General features: G+C 45.8%; 1 protein-coding gene across 1 annotated transcript in view; it reads right to left on the minus strand.

The window, feature by feature from the left end:
- Positions 1 to 14,625, minus strand: part of KLHL5 (kelch like family member 5) — a 506,424-nt gene extending 491,799 nt beyond the window's left edge. The window contains exon 1 of the mRNA XM_078678331.1: positions 14,471 to 14,625. The gene's annotated coding sequence lies outside the window, so the exon portion shown is untranslated. The remainder of the gene's footprint in view (positions 1 to 14,470) is intronic.
- Between the last annotated feature and the right edge of the window lie 3,483 nt (positions 14,626 to 18,108).

Genomic DNA, 18,108 nt, shown 5'->3' on the forward strand with positions numbered 1-18,108 from the left:
TTGTAGAGAAAAGGAAGAGACGGGCGTGTTCAATAAAAGATGTTATTTATTGATCAGTCTCTTTTCTCATACAAGAGAAATGGATCGATATTATTGCAATACTTATGGTTAAGTAAAGTGCATACATTAAAAGCAGAAGTATAAAATAATACTGTAAAAACATTGATATGGTTTCTAAGCCATATGAAGGTTTAAAATGAATAAAATATATTACATACACATATACATTTGACTAATCGTACTCAACTGGTGTTTCTAACTACGCCTACCCCGTGTACCTGACCTAAGCCTAATACGTGGGCGGGAATAGAAAGTTACAGTTTAAGTTAAGTTTGTTTTTGCCAAGTGACTGACTAAAGAATTCTCTGCGAGGGGTTATTCAGTTCTGTACCTGGAATCTAGGATGGATGAGGGATGGTATCTCTCGTCTCTGGTCTCGATATTCCAGGCTGCCTGCGAGGGCTACCCGGAAGCGCCGGTGCTGGATTTCTCGGCAGGAGAAAAACGGCTTCTCGTTCTCAGCGCGTCAGGAAGGCGGGGCTGCGCCAGCGGGGTCTGCTCTGCTCTGGGCTTCGGCAAGTCTGGCTGCTCCGATCTCGTCACCACCGCGTGTGTTTGCATAGGGCAATATCGGTAATATTATACCTTTAAGGTGCCGAGATTGACGTAAGGATGGACATAGATACGTCAATAAAGATGTCATACGACCAGGTCGTTAGCACATTCTTTTGCTGAAGTTCTCGGTGAAATCAAAACAATGGCTGCAGGGTTTTTCCCAGGTCTGTCATAGGTTTGATTTGTTTTGAGAACTCCGTATGCCTTATCAGGGGCTGGAGGAATATCGCTTGTCTAATTAGATGGCAAGCGTTATGACCTAATCAGATAACACGTTCCTGTGCCGTAGTGTGGCTTTATCAGATAACGGTTCCTGCATCATGGGGGTTTTCTGCCTCATGGGATGGCTGCTAGTTAACTTGTTAGTTTGTTAACCAGAATAGGGTCAGGAATAGGGGGATCGATACAGAACCTATAGGAATACATCACACTGTCAGCATATTGTTGGGTCCGAATGACCGATTCCTAAGCAGACCAAGTAGTTTAACATACAGGCTGAACAGAACTCATGAATGATTGGAGCCTTCAAGGACTCTACATTCATCCATTCTGGATGAATAGCTCCCCAGTTTAACTAACTGGGTATGACCCTAAGAAAGGAGCAGAACCAGTTTAGAACTTTATCCTTGAAGACAAATCTGACTTCTAGTGTCTCCAGTAGTATGTTGTGGTCTACTGTATCAAAGGCTGCCAACAGGTCTAACAGGACAAGCAGTAAAGTCTCGCCTTCATCTAGAAGGAGATGGGTGTCATGGATAGCTTTTACAGTAGCAGTGTCTACGCTGAGTCCCTCTCAGAAACGTCTTTTGTGTTGTGTCCACTCATGAAACTTAACTGATTTTATTATATAAAGAGGTGATTTTACTTAACATTTGAATGTTATAGAGGCTGGAACCAACCTCTTTTTCACGTAAATCAGCAGAATTAATTTTTGATGAATGCCACTTAAATGCGGGGCGTTTTGGATCTCTGGTGGAAAATAAATCTTTATTGGACATTTCCAAATTACTCCCCACAACAGTTGATGATATCATCAATTTTTGGGACGGTCTATTAATCGAATATTAGGGGAGACCGCCTTTGATTTGTGACTTAAAACAATGTAACATGACTAGGGTGTGTTTTTTTTACAGTAGCGCCTACTTTTTATCATGCTGCACAAATGATTTTCATATTGGACAGACAGATCAAGAAAGAGCTGCGAACATGAGAAAAATAAACTTTGATAATTCCCTGCCTACAGGCAGCCAATAAATCTTAGAGACCCTGACAAGAACCAAGGTTTAATTAGCACAAGAACAAGTCAAAATTGCAATGTGATTCATGAAGTGTTAAAAGATGCAAAACTTGTAAACAAATCAGCTAGAAACACTCCCTAACAACCTAATAGTAGCAACAATACATTCATGTGGGAATACAACTGAAAAACAACTAACTCTTCCAGGAAAGAAGTTTCAAAAGGACGTATATTCCTTTGATTTCCTGGAATCTAGATGAAAGACTAAACCAGTATAATTTTTAACAATATAAATTAAGCCACAGAAAGCCTAGGGGGCTACCACTTCACAACGTTGACAAAGGAGGAAGATCCATCCTTTTGGGGGGTGGGGGGGAGGAAGAGAGGGAAAGAGGAAGGGAGAGGGGAGACAGAGGGGAAGAGGGATTAATTCTCCAACTAGTCTCTTTGCTAATGGGTGGAGATCAGATTTATAGATTGTTCCCATGTCTCTCAAAGCTGATCTAGAGTTGCAACAGTTCATAGCTATGACAAAGAAGAAGCGTTTTTACATTATTGGAGGAGATCGTTCCTAAATGGATTAATATCTAAGTCTACAAACCTGTAGGATACTAGGAGAAGGCATGGCTTAAGGTCCAGCTACAAGAGCGAGACAGGTGAGACAAACAGAGATGCACCTGCTGGTTTCAGCGCGAGACTGCCTGCAGAAGAGCAGCATTCCATATACTGAGCATATGGCACCATCCCTGGCATCAAAGCAGGGTGCTTGAACTAACCACAGAGGACCCTCCTAGGACCTGTATCACTTTGTATTTCAAAACATAACCAACAGGTTCATAACTCGGCAATGGTTACCAGAATATATCTTAACATGATGATGAGGCATTCAAAGTTCCACCAGTATGCATTACTGAACAATCTTTAAGCTAAACCGACATTGGGAGCAGGTTACAGATGATACAGAGATGCTCTACCCTGGAGTCATGAAAAATGGTGATGGCTACCCTGACCTCATGGCTATCTTCCTACCTAATAGTTCAATTCTATTCTTAGATCATTTTGTGGGCTGTTCAACTATCCTGGAGGATCTACCTTGGAGCGGGTTTGGTTTCTCTATTTGAGCACCATAATCTGTTTGAAACATGCCCTTTTCTTTTGCGGCTTGTGCTGTGCTGCGGACACTGCAGGTGCTTACGTTAGGCTCCTGTTTTTTGAGCGAGGCTCAGCAAGTCCCATTTTGAATAGGTAAAAAATGGTACAAAAACATCCACGTATGAGTTCATGTTGTACAGCCAATTAAGTATCAGTGCATGGCTGTTTTTTTTAGCTAGATGTTGAGTTAGTGTGCCTGCACTTTTCTTGAAGATTTTGTGCAATTTACAAAGCCTTTAAAACAGTTCTTTGAAATTGATATTAAAATGGGTCAAATAGGCATTTGCTTTGTTTGTGTTATTGCCTAAATTTGTAAAAGAGGGACATTCCTGTTTGACTAAACGTATTTAATTGTGGCAAATTCATTACATTTGTCTGTCATAATTTTGTGTTTACTTACATGACTGCATGACTCCTTCAGCATGTTTCTAGGTTTCTTTTTGACTCATTCAGTTGGTAACTAACACGGTTTGCTTTGGCTAATATAACCGTTTTGGCATTTGGTGTTCATTTGGAGTCCAATCTGTGTCTACTGAACACAGGAATTTCCTCTCCTGTGTTTCAATTCCTCAAAAGGCTCTTCTTGCACCTTTAAGATTGGGGTCAAATGCTGATCAGAACAATCAACATTTAGCAAGCCACCAACAGTCTGAGCAATTGTCAATTTAAGTTGGGTGGCCAGGTTCTTTTGAATGGCTAAGAAAAAACCCTTGTTAAAAGCTAGATTCTCATGCATTTCACACATGCATCAATAAATATCGCTTGTCATGCAGTATGGAATAGATAATGCAGTCTTAACCCTTCAGAGAGTAGACCCCCACTGGTCATTGATGTTTATTTTTAAGTATTTCAGGGTTAAAGATGTAGGCAACTCTACCACCCAGTTGTCAAACTCCATTGAGTCTTCAATCTCACCTCTAGGATTATAAAGGTCTATTGGTGGGTGGGAAGCATCGGAACAACAGGTTTCAGTAATGAGGTTTACTTTATGTTCAATGATGTAGTTTGCAATCGCAGTACTGTGTGCAACTGCAGATCTACAATTATGAAAGTCACAATACAGTACGCCCTGTGTGCTAACTTTACTGTGTACAGCATTTTTCCTGCGTGCTAACTGGGAGCTTCTAATATGAATCGCGGTTGTATGGGAGGTGGTCGCAAACTCTGCGAGAGCTGGTGGTTGATCTGGGTCCTCAGATGACAGGTTTAGATTTACTTGCCAGGTTTCCTTTGACCATGCATAATTGTATATTTTTTATTTGTGATTCTGAGGGACTTTTACTTCCGTTGTAGAGATAGGTGCTAAAGGGCCTGCCAGAGAGCAGTGTTACTGGGGTCTGTTAGGATGAAAGGATCCTCAAGTGATAAGCACGTCAAAGGTTTCGGTTGGAGTAGGTTTTGACAATCTGATTAGGATGACAGTCTCAGAGTTGGTGTCACTATTGCCATGAATATTATTTGTCAACATTTGTTTCAACATTTCCAGGTCTAATTTCAGATGATCAAAGAATTGTAAAAGGAATCTCTGGTTTGTTCAAACAATAATTTTATATCACTTCTTTTCATTTATCAGGGCTTACAATTGGTGGGACATTTACAGTTTGTGTTTAAGATTTGCTTATTATTTTTGCCTTGCATTGTTTCTATGTCAGGCACGATATGGAGTTGTTAATAAGATGATTCATGGTAATGTATCGGGCAGAGGCAACATTGTCGGAATCCATTCCAAATTTGTCGAGGAGCTTAACAACATTATACAATGAACTTCCAATGCTGACCCCGGTACCTTGAGACATCAGGGTAGAAAGTAGTTTGCTATTGGTTATGTCAAGAGGGTTCCAAATGGGAGGGATTCACTCTACAGTAGTCAGATGGTAAATTGTGAGTGCGGTCTAGTTTTGAACATTAGGAATATTTAATTTAAGAGAGTGAGCTTGCAGCTTGAACAGATGGAGGTTTTCCCAGGGCATTATCATTGCCTTTATCAAAAATGCTTAGGGATAAGTTGTGTATGTCACCTGATCAAACTGAACTGTATGTTTGGTACCTTAGGTGATGAAGGATTGTTTTGCATTGGGGAAAGGTGAATGTGTTAGGTATACATATGACATAGTATTTTGAGTTTAGAAAATCTTGTTTGTTTGGATTTCTGAAGTATCTGGCAAAAATAAAGAGTTCATTGTTCTCACACAAGGCAGCATGTTCAAAATAATTTTACATATTTGGAAAGTTCAGGAAAGTTCACAAAATTATTTAGGATGCCGCTACAGAAGACATCCGCACCTCCTCTACCAAGGCGAAACTGCTGCCCGCATCCTCCTGGTCCCCTCAGCCGTCTTTGACATCATCTCCCCACCACACCCTCTGCGCAACACGACACCAGCATATGCGTCAAAGCCCTAGAATGGATCTGCTCCTTCCTCACAGGCAGAACACAAAGTCAGACTTCCACCGTTCAACTCAGAACCCACAGAGATCAGCTGCGGGGTGCCTCAGGGATCCTCCCTGAACCCCACCCTCTAGAACATCTACATGGCCCCACCTGCACCGATCATCAGAAGCCACCGACTCAACATAGTCTCCTACGCCAACAAACTGATTCTCTCTCTCACAGATGAACCCACAGCTGCCAAGAACAACTTCCACAACAGGATGAAGGCAGACGCCACCTGGATGAAGGACAGCTGTCCCAAGCTTAACTCAGACAACACCGAGGTCCTCATCCTGGGGTCCACCCCCTCCACCTGGGATGACACATGGACTTCCGCAGTGCCCCCCCCGCCCTCTCACGGACCACGCACAAAACCTTGGCATCATCCTTGACACCTGGCTCTGAGTGAACCGCCAAATCAATGCAGTCTAGTCCTCCTGCTTCCACACGCTTCGCCTGCTTCGTAAGATCTTCAAGTGGATCCCCACTGAGTCCACGAAAACGATCACCCATGCGCTCATTAGCGGCAGACTCTACTGCGGCAACGGACTCTATGCCGGCACCACGCAGAAACTCTTAAAGAAATTGCAGAACATCCACAATGCTTTCACCAGGCTCATCCTGACATCCCACAATGTAGCCACATCACCGGCCACCTGCGAGACCTTCAGTGGCTACCCATCAACAAAATAATTACCTTCAAGCTCCTCACGCACATCTACAATGCCCTCCACAATGCCAGACCTGCATACCTTAACCACCACCTCTCCTTCTACACTCCCACCAGACATCTCTGCTCCACCCAACTGGCCCTGGCCACCATCCCATGGATCTGCAAGACCACGGCTAGAGGACGGTCCTTCTCCTACCTCGCTCCCTGCCTCTGCACCTCAGGCAATCATCATGGCTGCTGCAATTAAGGAAGAACCTCAAGATCTGGCTCTTTGACTGAACCGCAGATCCACCCCTGCCCCGTCCCCCCAGCACTTGAAAACCCTTGCAGGGGAGTAGTTGGGATTTATAAGAAACCTGATTGATTGCCGTCCGTTCGTTCTGTTAGGCAGGGCGTTCCTTCTACGGTCTCGGTCCTCTCCAGGCTTCCTTCTTCCGGTTCCCTTGCGCCGCTCTCCTCGACGTTTTCCGGCTTCCTCCTTTGAGGGGGTGGCCCCGCCTCTCTCCTTACTGGGAGCTCTTCCCATTGGCTCCCCCTCTCCCCGGGCCGTTCATCGTCCTGTATAGGAGAGGTGTCCGGGTTAGTTAACCCTTGCGAAACCTAGCGTTTCCTTTCAGTATGTGACCCGCTGTCTGGGATGTTGAGGTTAGGGGTCACAACGTGGGTGAAGGCGGGCTCCTCCTCACACCAACCATCTGCGATCCTCTGGAATAGCATATTCTTGGGGCCACCTTATCTTTCGCTATGAGGGCAAACTTCACCAGCTTCGCTCCCTGATGGAGACCTGCAGGCCTCTTAACCTGGATCTCAATGAGCAAACACCACTGAGCTCCTCTACTGGAGAGGGGGTTCCAGTTGGCAGCCGACGTGGGTCCAGAGTCGGATCCAGATTGGACCGTCTTTGCCCTGATTTAGCTACCATCATCAAAGAAAGGTCTGCAGTGATTTATTCCCTCTCCGGCGCTGAAGGAGACTTAGCTGATCCTCCAAGCTGAAGCCTCACCAGGTGATGGGGGAATCTGCTGCGATGGGCTTGGTGGGGACGGGGTCGGCCGGCTTGGCTACCCCCTCTTCATTGGACTTCCTGTCACTGATGGACTTTGCATGACTTTTGTTAATTCATGTTTCTTTATTTTCTTGTAATGGGTCGTTTGGGGCCCCCCTCCAGCGAGCCAGTTCCTCTGTATCTTTATCCTCGCCTATCACTAGCAGGACTTTTCACAGATTACGCAACCTCACTATCTCATTTGGGACTAGCAAAGTGTGAACTTGGCCTGTCAGGAGTTGTCTTGGTTCTTTTGCCCGGCGACACTAAGTTAGTTAGCCTCAATGTGCGAGGCCGTAATAACACTACCAAGAGAAAGGCGGTATTACCCCTGTTAGAGCACTCCGTGGGGAATATGTTTGCTTCAGGAGACACATTTACTCCCTAAAGATACAGACAGAATGCATGCTAGAGGGTTTCTGCAGCAATTTTGGTCCTCTGGGAAGGGCAAGAAAGGGGGTGTGACTATTCTGTTTTCTAAGCATTTTACTGGTACTGTCGTTGGGCCAGTGGCTGAAATTAAAGGCCGATTATTGGCCCTCCGGGTCCAGATTGACACATTTCATTTTACAGTGGCCTCAATTTCCTCCCTCGATGAACATCAAAAGGCCTTTCTATTGGAAGCCCTAGCTAAGGTTCTTCACTCCCCAGATGCGGCAGTGGCGGGCGGAGATCTGAATATAGTAATGGATGGCGATTTAGACCGATCTGGCCAGAGGGTTGGTGGCGCGGGCACCCTATCCACAGGTGGCCACAAATGGTTGGAAGAATGCGAACTACGCGATGTGTGGCGCGCCCTACACCCAGGGGAGCGGGATTTTACCTTTCACTCGCTGCTCACAAGACTTATGCCCGAGTGGATCATTTTCTAGTCTCCCCAACTGCCTGGGATCGGGTTTGTTCCTCTACTATTGAAGCCCACTCACTTTCAGATCAGGCACACATAATACTGTCGATGTATATCTCTCCTGCCTGCATCAGGGCTGCCTCGTGGCACCTCCAGGAAACCATTTTGTCATCCCCAGCGACTACAGCCACACTTAGGACCACTATACAGGAGTATCTCTTGTTAAATGATGATGGCAACACGGCTCTGTCTTCTGTGTGGTAGGCCTTGAAGCTGGTAGCCCGAGGGGCTCTTATAGCCAGGGAGGCACATGACAAATTAAGGAAGGCCAAGAAGGAGAAGCTAAAGGTTTTAAAGATGCAGGAACTAGAAGCTATACATAAGCGTTCAGGTGCTCCACGAATCTGGAGACAACTTGAAAAAGAGAGTCTTCACCTTAAACGCCTGGATTTAGATAGGTCTGAGCATGTGATAGAGTGTATGAAGCATAAATATTACATAGGAACCAATAGAGAGGGCCGCAAGTTAGCCCACTGTCTCCGTAGTAAACAACATTTGCAAGCGGTTCAAGCGATCAGTTGGGATGTGGGAGTAGATGTGACAGAGGCCACTAAAATCGCCAATGCTTTCCGAGCTTACTACTCGGAACTGTATGCAAAGGATGATTCGATCACGATGGACCCACAAGCCTACCTAGATGCAGCTGCAGTTACACACCCCCCTCTCTACTGGCGATGCTGCTGCTTTAGAGAAGCTTATTCGCAATGAGGAAGTTATTGTGGTGATCGCTCGACTGAAACCCATGAAAGCGCGAGGACCGGATGAGTTCAGCGTCGCTTTTTATAAAACTTTTTGCTTGTAGCTAGCCCCACTTTTCACCTGCCTTTTCAACTCCTTTGCTGAAACGGGCTCTCTTACCGAAACGATGCTCCAAGCCTCGATTACAGTCATACCAAAATCAGGGAAGGACCCAAAGCTCTGTAGCTCATATCGCCCGATTTCTTTCTTGAACATAGATGCAAAGTTGTTTGCTAGCATTTTAGCTCAGTGCCTCTACTCCCTCATGCCTGGCCTCGTGGATCCAGATCAAAGAGGATTTATTCCACGTCGTCAGTGTGGCGACAACACCAAATGCCTCTGCCACTTAATTGACAAAGTTCAGCGTTCCAGAGAGAAGGCTTTGCTCTTTGCGGTAGACGCGGTGAAGGCTTTTGACAGGGTGCACTGGCCTTATCTGTTTGCAACTCAAACATTTTGGCATGGGCACGTGCTTTCGAAGCTGGATCACGAGCATTTACAGCTCACCATGTGCCTCGGTTAGGGTAAATGGGATCAGTTCCACCGACTTTCACATTGGCCGAGGCACGAGACAAGGGCGTCCTCTCTAACCCCTCTTGTTCGCTCTTTACATGGAGCCCTTTACTCACCCGTTCCGCGATAATCCCACGGCTAAGAGCATCACTTTTGGAGCCGAACAGCATTTGATTAGTCTTCATGCTGATGACATCCTTTTCTCCATTACTCACCTGGGGACTTCACTCCCGGCTATCGTGGCGGATTGTCAAACATTTGGCCGGATCTCAGGCTTCCGGTTTAATTTGCAAAAATCTCAAATCTTGAATCGGACTTACAATATATACACAGAAGGTTTTTTGTGTTTCCAGTTTGATTTCGAATGGGTTACAGAAGATTTACCTTATTTGGGCTTAGTGATCAGTAGGACTCTGGCAAAGACCGGGGAGTCTAATTATGCTAAGTTGCTTGCCCTTATTCACAAGGATCTGATCCAATGGCAGCGACTCCCGTTATCATGGTTTGGCAGGCTTGCCATGGTAAAAATGAACATCCTTCCTAGAGCTCTATACATTTTTCAGACGTTAAAGCTACAGCCAGCTCTTGGCTTGCTTCATAAGGTCCAAAGGGAAATCGATCGCTTTATCTGGGGGACTGTAAATCATCAGTTGCAGAAACAGCTTCTGCAACGTTCAAAGCAGGACGGAGGTCTGGCTATACCCGATGTGATTCGCTATTACCAAGCTGCTCTGTTGCGCTACTTGGTAGAGTGGAATCGACCACTCGCAGAGAAGCACTGGGTTTTTATGGCTCAGATGGTCGCGGGACGACATAGCTGGAGAGAGATGTGGTCCTAGGTCTTTTAGAGCACGATGGTTGTATTCTTCATCTGTAACGCGTCCAACATTCCAGGTGTGGGATAAGGTAGCAATCTCTGAGATTCACCATGTTCCCCTCTCCCCAGCCCCCTTATTCTCGAACCCGGATTTCCATCCCGGCATGGCAAAAGGTGCTGACAGGTGTTGGGCGGCGGGCAGGTGCAAACGGATTGGTTGTCTCTTTGATCACATTGGCCCTAACCCTGTTTGCCCAATTTAAGGAAGATTATGGTTTGACGGATCTGGACCAATTTCTCCACTCGCATATGTTGCACTGGTTGCTTGGCGCAACAACCAGACCTCACGCAAGCAGACCTATGTTCCCTTATGAAAAATGGTTGTTCCCCAAGAAAGATGATAAAAAAATCAGTTCGGAAATGTATTCCCATCTGTCGTTGCAGATGCACAAAGGTAGATCCCCGGGTCAGACGCGATGGGAAGAAGAGTTGGGGCGAACATTGACTGATAAGTAATGGAAAGACATTTTCTATAGAGCACACCACACAGCATATACCATGGGGCATATAGAAACTTCTTACAAAATCATTTCTTACTTGTACTACGCTCCCTCCTGGATGCAGAAATGGAATCCTCAGAGTGACGGCCTGTATTGGTGGGGGTGTGACAGTCCTGGCACATTGCTCAAGCTCCTCTGGCACTGCCCAAAACTCACTAGATACTGGGAGAGGATAATGGACGAGGTTAACTGGGCCTTTGACACAGCTATTCCTAGATTCCCCGCCTATACACTCCTAGGGGTACCTAACGCTTTCACATTCCCGCTCCGCTCTATAAAAGGTAGACAGATGGCCCTTGCACTTAATGCTGCCCATCATGTGCTGCTGTCCAACTGGAATTCTGATAATTTATTTCTTTATTTTTAAGTGTTATAGAGCGCGAACCAGAACTGTGAGAGTATCAGAGCGCTTTACAGGATTGACAGGTGGTAAAAGCATTCTTCGGATGGGTGTATACAATTGGGGTAGGAACAGGTAGAAGCATTAAACAAGGAAATAAATAATAGGCAGTAACATATCTCGGATACAGTTGGGATAAAAACAGGTAGATATATCATATGAGAGAACAGCTGTCTCAATCCCCAGGTGGAATGCCCAGAAATGCCGGGTAGGGATCATCCCGAAGAACCATGGGTAATGCCGTAATAGAAGGAGGAACAAAATGGCTGAGGTGATTGAAATGCAAGTGTTAGGAGAGGAATTTGCCCATCAGGAGAGTTTTGACCTCCTTTTTAAAATGTGCTAAAGATGGAAGTCTTTTGATGGTGGGCGGGAGTGAGTTCCATATTCTTGGGGCGGCCCCAGAGAAGGCCAGAGTGTATTTTTTTTTCCCGCAAACGTGCTGGTTGTAGCAAAAGGTCTCTGGCGGATCGTGAGTTCTGGCTCCTCCAGATATCACGAGTTTCCGGGCGAGAAAAGCTGGGGACTTGGAGTATAGAGCCTTGTGAGTGATGCATGCCAGCTTAAGTTGCAGTCTGGCCTCGAGAGGAAGCCAGTTTAGAGCTTTGAGGTGGGGAGCAATATGATTGTATTTCTTTGAACCGGTTATGAGTCTGGCGGCGGCATTGAGGCAGGCTTTCAATGGGGCCAAAGAGTTCTTGGGATGACCTGCGAGAGTAGAGCACCCATATTCTAGTCTGGAGAGGATTAGTGCCTGGGTTGCCATTTATAGGTCGGGTGTTGAGGAAAGGTTTCAGGTGTCTTAGGTAGCTCAGGTCAAATCTGGCAGGTTTGGCCATTGAGTTGATATGACCACGCATATTCAAGTTGCAGTCTAGGGTTATTCCAAGGGATTTAGCAGAGTCCACAATGGCAGGAGGGCAGTTTAATGCTGTGATAGCCTTGATCCATTCCTGAATGTCTGAGTTGGTTTTGGGTGGGGAGATAAGGAGAAATTAAGTTTTTTTTGCGTTAAGTTTGAATTGGTTAGAGGTGAGTCAATGCACCGTCAGCTTCAAGGCCTCATTCAGGTAGTGAATGTCTTAAGGGGACGAGATTTTAATGTAGATCTGTGTGTCGTCGGCATACAAGTGATAGGCGATATTGGCAGTGCGTAGCACCTCTGTGAGCGGTTCAAGGTAAAGATTGAGGAGGGTAGGGGACAAGGTTGATCCTTGGGGGACTCCAACTGTGATCCGAGAGGGAGCGGATAAGTTACTGTTGATTAGGATTCTCTTTGAGCGATTCTGGAGGAAGGACCTAATCCAGTCTAGAACGGTGCCATCCAATCCCATCCGGAGTTTGATTCCAGGAGAATTTTGTGGTTAACCATATCAAACGCCTAGGATAAGTCTAGGAGGATTAGGAAACAGGTTTTTCCTTGGTCAAGGGCTTGGAAGGCATCATCCACGATGTGGAGGAGGGTGGTTTCCGTGCTGTGTCCAGGATTGGAAGTCATCAAGTAGGTGTAAGTTAGTAATGTGTTGGCTCAACTGCTGTTGCACACATTTACAATTGTAAAATTCACATTATGATAAAATCCCAGATCATCAGCAGTGGCTCCAGCAGTCGTGGATCCTATTGGGCAAGGAACGTCTATTAATGGCAATCCTAGGAGATGAATCAGACTACACTAACATTTGGGCACGTTTGGTTTCCATCCTCTCCTGGGAGTTCTGGGAACTGACTTACCCGAAATATCTGTGTGTATTGCGACCGATACAGATGGACCAAGAATATAAGGAGGCTACTAGTGCCACCTGTTGATCGCTTGGCTTCGGTTTCTCTCCTTGAGTGCGATACACCTGAGGTACTTGGCTTGCTGAGACTGGGTTGGGGTGCGGTGGGTGGTTTTGGGGTTGAGTTCCCCATTTCTGGGTTTTCTTTGTTGTTTTCAGTTTAGGAAAGACAAGCCAAAAGAAATCCAGCAGCCATCTTTGTATGAGACTGGTTAGTTGAGGTTGCTCTGCGAAGACATTTGAGTTTGTCCCCTATGGTGGAACCTTGTTCATTTGCCCGCCTCCTTCAATTCTCTGGATGACGCGGCCAGCCCTTGATGGGCTGTAGGCAGCTTGCTGTGCAACCCTTACTCATTCTTAGAACATTAATGTTCTGCTGATTACATCTACCTTGTTGGTGCCTCCATTGCGGCCGGCCCAAAAGGATTGTAGGCGGCTTGCTGTGTATGGCTTCTACGATTCATATTGTCAATAAAAACTGAAAATTCTAAACGGGAGAGACGGGCAGTATGACGCTGCAGGAGAAATGAAATCATAGCATTTGTAAGCACACAGCTACCTCCGGAGAGGTGTCCCAGCGGTGGGGACAATCAGGAAGATTAAGCGAGCTATTGCCCAGTCACATGGTGCTGGGCTAACCTGCCGCCGGTGCATCGAACCGTGAACCCCGTGGTCCGGAGTCAGGCACCCTGGCCGCTGCACCACACCTCTTCCACAAACGTAAAGCATGTTATTATACTATGTTAGAGACATTTTGCAGGTGACTTCATGCTACATTACTCTTCGTATGAATGCTTGGATTATACACCCAACAAGGTACTAACAATGAATGCCTACCTACAAATGACCCCTTGAAGCAACTTCGTATCCCCCCTCCTGACAATGGAAAACATTGCACTTCACCTGCCATCCCTCTATTTAAGAAAACTATTGCTTTGTAATTTTGTGGCACACATTGAGTTAAATATAGGCAGTAACTAAAACACTATGCAAAAATAAGTAGAACAGTATAGTAAGTCCAAATTGAAGTCCCCGTGCTTGTAGACGAAGCCCCTGAACTCTTTTAGCTCCTGTACTCTTTGGGGGCACCGGATGCTCCTGCTGCTCCACTGGCTCCCACTGCAACATAGTCAGCACCTGAAATATGCCTACCATAATGGGGACACCCAGGGGTTATGACAGCCATTGCATACCAGCTGTTCTTTTTTTGTGTGTTTACCCGGATACCCTACGCAATTCAGCATCTCACTGCAGCTTTGCACTCACCTCCAGCAACTAGAAGCCCCAGCACTTATTTGGCTTTATGTACTCCTGAAAAGCTGCGGAACTGTGCCCCTCTGCTGCCCCCTGCTGGAGGTTATGAGGTACTGCCAGCCTTGTGCACCCACTACTACAATGCCCTGCGCTACAGCTAAGATCTGCTTTCTTCTAGCGCCTCCTACTGGAAACAAAATGTAGCATCGGGATAACAATTTGTAATCCTCAAACTCCTATTGTAGATCAAACTCCTATTGTTGACACAACGATCTACCGGCAACTCCAGTTTCCCTCAAGCTCCCCCTGCAGTAGCAATTTATGCTTCACTAACAAAAGGACAGTCGCACCTGAAATAGGTAGTGTGTCCTTTGTTCCGCCGAGCTGCGGGGGGACCGCTACAACTTCCTCAGCTCCCGGTGGCCGGATCCTCCCGGCAAACCTAACTCACTTCCTCTACCTCTCCGTCAAGCGGGTGCTTTCAAAACAGTACTGCCTACTTTACATTAGAGGAAAACTCCCTACCAACGACGCAAATGACACGTGACAAGAAGCGCACGTCCTGCTTCTGTGCGTCATGCGTAGAGTGGCACTCTGAGTGGCTCGAGACAAGAAACGGCTGCAGAAAACTAAGTCTGTGGCGGAGCTGCGGGTTCAGTGCTCGTTGCTGCATTAATGAAACGCTATGTGCTTATGAAGGAGATGGAAACAACAATATACTTATACTCAAATCGATTATTTATAAAATGTGTCTGGCCTACATGATCATGGTTGGTCCGCCCACATATTCTTTTCAGATTAACTACCTCTTTGGTTATTTTAACAATTTGCAAATTATTAGAAATAAAGATACATAACCCGCCTTTTGATCTTCCACGTGATGTAGGGGAGGCAGTAACATGATATGTTCTATACCCATTTATGAGCCAGGTCTCTTGGAGGCATAGAAAGTTGAAGTCCTCAGTAAAATCTCGCCATTCGGGATTGTTGATTTTGTTCTGCAGACCTGCCACATTCCAGAACAAAAATCTAAATTGATTCAGGCAGAGTTCAGGAGGGCTCACTGCATGGTAGATTAGTGAAACAACTGGGGCAGAATCAGCAGTTAGCTGCATAGTAAATTCAGATTGCGTGGTATTTACCCGGCTAAATTCTTGAATGGATCTCCTCTTTACAGGGTTACACAGTGAATTAGCAATCTCTGTCCCTCCCCCCGCCCCCACCCCCCAGAACCCTTCAGATACCCCTCACCCAATCAGTCTAGTCCATCTAGATTGGATAGATTCTAAAACTGGTTATCTGTTGGAACATTATAAATTGTGTGGATCAGTGGTATCAGACCATATGGGTTCTTTGGTCTGTTAAGATCCAGTGCCAAGCTAGGTTGATAATAATAGCTTAGGGGGAGAGTGGAAACGTTGGTTGGTGATACATGTGTGGCCCTGGTACTGCTCAACACTGCCTCCACCAGCCTTGGTGTCTTAAAGGTGCGGACGACGCAGTCTCCTGACAGAGTTTTCTGTGCAGCTTTGCAAATTTGGGCGTCCCGCACCACGGGAGCCAACAAGCACTTTTATGTGCACGGCGCAGGAGTCAGCCCCTCCTCCTCCAACAGCCTCCTTGGACAGTGAGTTCGTAGAGAGGCATGCTTAGAAGCCATGCCACTGATTCTGCTGTGGTGTTCCTCTGGTTACAGTGTGGTATATAAATAAATAATACCGGATCTAGGTTTTACTGGACATAGTAATAACAGATAGCTCAATAAATAAGAGTCAAGATTCGAGGTAGTAGGAGTTTGCAGGTTTAATACAGCATAAGGACAGGAACAGGACAACCTGCATAGGAATAGGATGGCAGGGCCCTGCAGGGGGGACAGGGAATGAGCGCGCTAACATTTAATAACAGTACACAAGCATATATACTAAAACAGTTGCATTACAATGAATACAGTAGGCGGAGCAGTGGGTGTGGTCAATAGCAGTCGCGAAAGATAAGGGTGAAAGTAGGTGTAACAGGAGGCGTATACATAGACATGTGATGTAAACGTAACGGAATATGTCATAAATGGGGCGGAAACATGGAGGGGGCTACCTAAGGAGCCGGGACCTCTAACCTAATGGTGCGCGCAAACGGACAATGACGTGTTACTAGGAGAAGCTGGGGGCTATGAACTCCGTGCTAGGAGTAGAGACTGAAGTCTGGAGAGTCAGGGCGACATGTGCCTAAACACTATCTAGTATCTGATGTTTAGAGAACATGTTGATAGAATCCAAAAGTTATCGGGGTAAAGGCTAACAGACTCTAAGACTGGAGCATGCATTATTCTACATGTAGTGCGTGATGAAGAATATTAAATGACCATAAATACAGTATTTCTCTTGCATGGAGACGTAAAGGCTAGACTGTGACGGAAACTATTGATGCGACTCAGTAGCTTAGGAATGCAGAGAAGGAGGGCTGGACTGATAACTAGAATCATAACATACTCTTGGCAGACTCGTAGGCAGAGCCAGGCCGAGCCGGGCACTGTGAGGCAGGAAGTAAGTGAAGGGTCGAGGATACAGGTGGGGGCTGTATCGCTCCTCAGCGAGGGTTCAGGAGACAGGAGCTGAATCTGGTGTCCGGGCCCTTTTGGGGCCTAGAAACGGGGACTTTACAATGAAATAACGTGCACACTAGGAAACGTGGCAACGTAGCTTTACATAGGCCTAATACTCGTAGCTTTCACGAGAACTGGAAACTGGCATACTAGAGATGGACACAACTGTAATTGCGTCTTTAATCGATCATGGGGAATACATATGCATATTAATCATGCACACATAACATAAGATGGGGAACACGTAGGGGCACAGAACATGGCAAAATTTACTTTTCCACAACAGAACTCTCTTTGGCAAAGGAGAATTTCCAGTACCCAAAGGCTGAAATTCGAAAAGTGCCAGTACTTAGTACTGGTGAATATCGGCTCATTTGAAACACTGCCCATGACAGATCAGGAGATGGGAAGGGGCTTTTGTGGGTAGAAGTAGGCATTCAAATAGCTTTGAGAACTGTCTGCAAGTGTAGCTGTGGATAGTGAATCTCATGAGCTGTGACGGCTCTAAAATGACCTCCGAGGGCTACTGGAGGGTGTACAAGGTAAGAAATAGTCCCAACATGACATGAACCTTGGTGACTTGAAACCCCGGACGTTGCTCTTATTACCAAAAAACAAAGACTGTGATACCACCTGCCTACAACTAAAGAGCTTGAAACCGCTCATCCCGAAAATAACTTCAGAACTGTTGTTCAAATCCTCATATGCTCTGGTGTGGATGGTGGAAATGTTGTGTTTCATGGGCTCCCTGATTCCACACTGTTGCCCCATTAAGGCTCCCCTGAAAAGCATACTACATGCCGCAGTACCTTTCATTTAGGGCCTAAAGAAATATGATCATATCACCCCCATCTTGATAGAATGCCAAAGCGGGCAGCTATTCTCAGCATGCACCATCTTCAAAACCAGTTGCATGAATTACAAAGCCATCTCGACCAGTACCCCCATCTGGTCGATAAGCTCACAATCTTTAATGGCTCTAAGCATGTATGCAGCCATCACACATTCAGGGTACAATCAGACTGGAGACAAGTGTAAAAAATAAGGCAAGCCATCAGGCCTTTTCATTCAATTCCCACATGATCTGAGACAATATCCCTTAATCCCAACAATGTGCATCTCCAATCAAGCTTTGATTGTATCCTTGCTGTTAATCCTGAGCAGTGCTCTGCCGCCTGTTGGCTAAGTTCACACTATTTAAATAGCACATACATACATGCATATAAAGTGTTCAGAGGTTTTCTGATGTTGCCTGGGAGACAGTCGAGGTGCTCTTTAATTTTGAGGGATATTCTCTAAGAACCAGTTTAGGGTACCCAGTGAAGGTGATACAGCGTAAAAGCTGATCATTCTTTACACAACATAAAAACAATTTCTTTTTTTTTGTAA

The sequence above is a fragment of the Lissotriton helveticus genome, chromosome 2_2 (genome assembly GCF_964261635.1).
Source record: "Lissotriton helveticus chromosome 2_2, aLisHel1.1, whole genome shotgun sequence".
Taxonomy (NCBI): domain Eukaryota; kingdom Metazoa; phylum Chordata; class Amphibia; order Caudata; family Salamandridae; genus Lissotriton; species Lissotriton helveticus.